Source organism: Phyllobates terribilis, unplaced genomic scaffold (genome assembly GCF_046119375.1).
Source record: "Phyllobates terribilis strain yellow unplaced genomic scaffold, ASM4611937v1 Scaffold_2__4_contigs__length_985480577, whole genome shotgun sequence".
Classification (NCBI taxonomy): Eukaryota; Metazoa; Chordata; class Amphibia; order Anura; family Dendrobatidae; genus Phyllobates; species Phyllobates terribilis.
In genome coordinates, this window is record NW_027362762.1 from 15,781,737 (window position 1) to 15,788,682 (window position 6,946).

Consider the following 6,946-nt stretch of genomic DNA (forward strand, 5'->3'; position numbering starts at 1 on the left):
CCACAGGCAAGACTGGACGTCCTCCCACATATCTGTCGCGCCAGTTCGATGGGCCTGGTGATCTTTTTCCTGGGGGTTGGCCCTCTACCCCAGGTTGTGCCCGTTTAAAGAACAGTACCTTTCCATATGTCCGGGTTGATTGCAGCGGCGGCAGATGGGTCGTCCGTCCTCGCTGTATCGGTCACTGGGTCTTCCTCTGGCCGGTGGGGTCCTCCTTGGTCGACGCCACGGGATGTCCTCCGGTCCGGATGCCAGCTGGATCTTCCCTGGGGTGGAAACCTGTAAAGACTGCACAGTTCGGGTTAGCGCAGCAACGCTCTTAGCTAGCTCTTGGACCTGATGGTGTAGGTCTGGAGCCGGGTCATTGTCCAAAGCCTGCGCATCAGCTCCCACAGGCCCTGCTGACAAGGGCGCCGCCTCCTGGTAGTAAGTGGTAGTGGGGCGTCTGTGGGTCACAACGCCACCTGGTGCCGGTTCTCGGAGCACCCGGATGGCTCTGTCCTTGAACTGTGCAAAGTCCAGATGGGGATCCTGTAAGGCCATTGCCCGCAACTGGGTTCGGTGGGCATTGCAATATAAACCCTCTATAAATTGTTCAGTCAACAGCCTGTCCTCGTTTCCCACCCCATCAGGGTCGGTCTGCTTTATGGCCCTCAGGGCCTCTTGTAGGTTTAGTGCATAGTCCCTTATACTCTCATGCGCTCGCTGCTTGCACCCGTAGAATCTAAGCTTAATCTCGGCTGAGGTGCGGGTATCAAAGGTGTCCTTCAGCCGGGTTAGTATCCCTGCGACAGTCTTCCTCCCAGGTGGCCAGGATTTTACTTCCCTTTTGGCTGCCCCTGTTAGTTGGGCCACCAGGATGCTCACTTTTTGCTCTTCTGTGAGGGGGTACACCTGGAAGAGGCTATCCAGCTTTTCTCTAAAGTCATGCAGGGTATGTGACTCCCCTGAGTACTGGGGTAGCCAAGCTGCTCCCGGGATATAGGGCATGGTGAAGGGCATAACTGCAGCAGCGGTAGCGCTGGCGGGGGTTGAGGCAGTGAAGCTCTCCTCCGTATCCGACATCTTCCTCCCCCCTAGTGGACCGTGGCCTACCTTGCGATGATCCTCTTCCGTAGGCCGCGGCTCCGCAGTGGATCGTCAGGGTTGAGGACCTTCCGTCGCGCTCCTGTGACGTCGGCGTCTGCTGGGCTCCTTCCAGGACCTTACGCAACGTCCGGACGTGAGGCGGGGCTTCAGTTCTCGCGCGCTTTCGGAGTCCACGCCCCTCTTCTTCCCGCGCGGCGTCCTCAAGATGGCGTCCAATGGCGGGAAAACTCCACGGATGGCGGGAAGAAGGTCGAAGATGGCGCCGGATGGCGGGAAAACTCCACGGATAGCGGGAATCTTCACCACTGGTAAGTTTGAACAGTCTTTGCTTTTCAGGCACGCAGTACCCGGTGGTTGCGGGCACGAAATCCTGCCGACTACGCCAAAGTTGACGCGCCCCTGGGCCTGTGTCGCGCTGCGCTGCGCATGCGGGAGCTTACCCGGAGCCGGATCTGTGGAGGGTTGTAGTCTCGTGGCGGTGACCCGGTCCGTGCCCAGGGAGTCAAACTAGACGGCAGTCCATTAGTAGTAAATGGTTGATGACTACGCCACCCGTTGAGTGCAGCCAGGGGGCTGCTGCTGCAGGGCCGACCGCTGAGGCCGATGGTGGGATTGTGCAGCGTGATAGTATAACCCCCAACGGGAGGGGTATGGCCTCAGGGCAGCCGACGTGGATGATGGGGGTAGCAGGAACCACTCAGAGACGGTACGGTGTAGTTCAGGGTCTTTACTGGTAACAACAAAAGACCCTCCCGGAGTACTTGCTAGCGGATGGGGCCTGGTCAGTCCTTGAGCAGATGGGATCTCCCCTGGCCAGGCGTAGTTGTAGGCCTCCCAAACTGACTGTACTCTTCTGGCTACCTTGCTAGGAGCTGATGTAAGTAGCCCACGTCCCTGAGTGTACCGTGTGGTGCTCACCCGTATGGCCGGTGACTCGGGGCCTTCTAATGGCTTCCGCTCCACGATGGCGGTGCTGGTCCCACGCGTGTGACCGTGCCTTCGGGCTTCTGGGCCAGAGGACCTGAAATCCCCTGCCTGACGGATTCTGCTGCTGGGCAGGAATTAGTCCCCACAGCCTCGGACTCCGGGTCCGGTAAAAAGTCTTCTTAGTCAGGGCGAACTCTGCAGCTGCCAGCCCCTGACTCCTTGTAACTGCTGTTTCTTCCTATGCTGTCTCTACTTCTTCTCTTCTTCTACTCACTCACCCTGCCTCAGCCCCAGGTTTATATAGGGGAAGTTCTTCCCCTCCCAAGACTGGGCAGGAGGTGTGGCATGCACAGGATCCCTGACCAAAGGACCTCCCACCTGCTCTCAGACATAACATTACGTTACTGTGGCAACCAGACCCCTGGGGTGTCACACGTCATCCACAGATCCCCCATAACAGAGCGTCATCCACAGATCCTCCATAACAGAGCGTCATCCACAGATCCCTCATAACAGAGCGTCATCCACAGATCCCCCATAACAGGGCGTCATCCACAGATCCCCCATAACAGAGCGTCATCCACAGATCCCCCATAACAGGGCGTCATCCACAGATCCCCCATAACAGAGCGTCATCCGCAGATCCCCCATAACAGAGCGTCATCCGCAGATCCCCCATAACAGCGCGTCATCCGCAGATCCCCCATAACAGAGCGTCATCCGCAGATCCCCCATAACAGCGTCATCCACAGATCCCCCATAACAGACCGTCATCCATAGATCGCGCATAACAGAGCGTCCTCTACAGATCCCCCATAAAAGCGCGTAATCCACAGATCCCCATAACAGTGTGTCATCCACAGATCCCCCATAACAGAGCGTCATCCACAGATCCCCCATAACAGAGCGTCATCCACAGATCCCCCTTAACAGAGCGTCATCCACAGATCCCCCATAACAGCGCGTCATCCACTGATCCCCCATAACAGCGTCATCCACAGATCCCCCATAACAGAGCGTCATCCACAGATCCTCCATAACAGTGCGTCATCCACAGATCCCCCATAACAGAGCGTCATCCACAGATCCCCCATAACAGAGCGTCATCCACAGATCCCCCATAACAGTGCATCATCCACAGATCCCCCATAATAGAGCGTCATCCACAGATCCCCCATAACAGTGCATCATCCACAGATCCCCCATAACAGAGCGTCATCCACAGATCCCCCATAACAGCGCGTCATCCACAGATCCCCCCTAACAGAGCGTCATCCACAGATCCCCCATAATAGAGCGTCATCCACAGATCCTCCATAACAGAGCGTCATCCACAGATCCCCATAACAGTGCATCATCCACAGATCCCACATAACAGAGCGTCATCCACAGATCCCCCATAACAGTGCATCATCCACAGATCCCCCATAACAGAGCGTCATCCACAGATCCCTCATAACAGAGCGTCATCCACAGATCCCCCATAACAGTGCATCATCCACAGATCCCTCATAACAGCGCGTCATCCACAGATCCCTCATAACAGCGCGTCATCCACAGATCCCTCATAACAGAGCGTCATCCACAGATCCCCCATAACAGTGCATCATCCACAGATCCCTCATAACAGCGCGTCATCCACAGATCCCTCATAACAGAGCGTCATCCACAGATCCCTCATAACAGCGCGTCATCCACAGATCCCTCATAACAGAGCGTCATCCACAGATCCCTCATAACAGAGCGTCATCCACAGATCCCTCATAACAGAGCGTCATCCACAGATCCCTTATAACAGAGCGTCATCCACAGATCCCTCATAACAGCGCGTCATCCACAGATCCCTCATACAGAGCGTCATCCACAGATCCCTCATAACAGAGCATCATCCACAGATCCCCCATAACAGCATCATCCACAGATCCCCCATAACAGAGCGTCATCCACAGATCCCCCATAACAGAGCGTCATCCACAGATCCTCCATAACAGAGCGTCATCCACAGATCCCTCATAACAGAGCGTCATCCACAGATCCCTCATAACAGAGCGTCATCCACAGATCCCCCATAACAGCATCATCCACAGATCCCCCATAACAGAGCATCATCCACAGATCCCTCATAACAGAGCATCATCCACAGATCCCCCATAAGAGCATCATCCACAGATCCCCCATAACAGAGCATCATCCACAGATCCCTCATAACAGAGCATCATCCACAGATCCCCCATAACAGCGCGTCATCCACAGATCCCTCATAACAGAGCATCATCCACAGATCCCCCATAACAGCATCATCCACAGATCCCCCATAACAGAGCATCATCCACAGATCCCCCATAACAGCATCATCCACAGATCCCCCATAACAGAGCGTCATCCACAGATCCCCCATAACAGCATCATCCACAGATCCCCCATAACAGAGCATCATCCACAGATCCCTCATAACAGAGCATCATCCACAGATCCCCCATAAGAGCATCATCCACAGATCCCCCATAACAGAGCATCATCCACAGATCCCTCATAACAGCGCGTCATCCACAGATCCCTCATAACAGAGCATCATCCACAGATCCCCCATAACAGCATCATCCACAGATCCCCCATAACAGAGCATCATCCACAGATCCCCCATAACAGCATCATCCACAGATCCCCCATAACAGAGCGTCATTCACAGATCCCTCATAACAGAGCGTCATCCACAGATCCCCCATAACAGAGCATCATCCACAGATCCTCCATAACAGAGCGTCATCCACAGATCCCCCATAACAGAGCGTCATCCACAGATCCCCCATAACAGAGCGTCATCCACAGATCCCCCATAACAGAGCATCATCCACAGATCCCCCATAACAGAGCATCATCCACAGATCCCCCATAACAGAGCGTCATCCACAGATCCCCCATAACAGAGCGTCATCCACAGATCCCCCATAACAGAGCGTCATCCACAGATCCTCCATAACAGCATCATCCACAGATCCCCCATAACAGAGCATCATCCACAGATCCCCCATAACAGAGCATCATCCACAGATCCCCCATAACAGAGCGTCATCCACAGATCCCCCATAACAGAGCGTCATCCACAGATCCCCCATAACAGAGCATCATCCACAGATCCCCCATAACAGCATCATCCACAGATCCCCCATAACAGAGCGTCATCCACAGATCCCCCATAACAGAGCGTCATCCACAGATCCCCCATAACAGAGCGTCATCCACAGATCCTCCATAACAGAGCGTCATCCACAGATCCCCCATAACAGAGCGTCATCCACAGATCCCCCATAACAGAGCGTCATCCACAGATCCCCCATAACAGAGCATCATCCACAGATCCCCCATAACAGCATCATCCACAGATCCCCCATAACAGTGCGTCATCCACAGATCCCCCATAACAGAGCGTCATCCACAGATCCCCCATAACAGAGCGTCATCCACAGATCCTCCATAACAGCATCATCCACAGATCCCCCATAACAGAGCATCATCCACAGATCCCCCATAACAGAGCATCATCCACAGATCCCCCATAACAGAGCGTCATCCACAGATCCCCCATAACAGAGCGTCATCCACAGATCCCCCATAACAGAGCATCATCCACAGATCCCCCATAACAGCATCATCCACAGATCCCCCATAACAGAGCGTCATCCACAGATCCCCCATAACAGAGCGTCATCCACAGATCCCCCATAACAGAGCGTCATCCACAGATCCTCCATAACAGAGCGTCATCCACAGATCCCCCATAACAGAGCGTCATCCACAGATCCCCCATAACAGAGCGTCATCCACAGATCCCCCATAACAGAGCATCATCCACAGATCCCCCATAACAGCATCATCCACAGATCCCCCATAACAGTGCGTCATCCACAGATCCCCCATAACAGAGCGTCATCCACAGATCCCCCATAACAGAGCGTCATCCACAGATCCTCCATAACAGCATCATCCACAGATCCCCCATAACAGAGCATCATCCACAGATCCCCCATAACAGAGCATCATCCACAGATCCCCCATAACAGAGCGTCATCCACAGATCCCCCATAACAGAGCGTCATCCACAGATCCCCCATAACAGAGCATCATCCACAGATCCCCCATAACAGCATCATCCACAGATCCCCCATAACAGAGCGTCATCCACAGATCCCCCATAACAGAGCGTCATCCACAGATCCCCCATAACAGAGCGTCATCCACAGATCCTCCATAACAGAGCGTCATCCACAGATCCCCCATAACAGAGCGTCATCCACAGATCCCCCATAACAGAGCGTCATCCACAGATCCCCCATAACAGAGCATCATCCACAGATCCCCCATAACAGCATCATCCACAGATCCCCCATAACAGTGCGTCATCCACAGATCCTCCGTAACACTGTGCCTTGCGAACAGTTGCTGGTGTCGGTGGTTATAGGCTGATGAGTATTGTTGAGCGATACCTTCCGATATCAGGAAATATCGTATCGGATTGGATCGGGCCGATACCCAAAAAGTATCGGATATCGCCGATTCCGATACCGGAAACCAATGCAAGTCAATGGGACACAAATATCGGAATGAAAATAAACCCTTTCTTTCCTTGTAGGTTAATTCTACATGAAGTAAAACAACTAAGAATAATGTAGAATGACATGAAAAGCCGGCAATTCATCAGCGGCATTCACCGGTACCCGACAATTTACAACAGAAAGAATAGAGCATCACACATAGATTAGATAGATAGAAACATGTCAGTCACATATATAAGAAGTACAGTGACAGTGTTGGTTACTGTACTTGTCATTTAGTGTTAAAATAACGGATTTATTTAAAAAAAAATTGGCGTGGGGTTCCCCTTAATTTTAGGCTCTAGCGGAGGTTAAGCAGACAGCTGGGGCAGATGTTT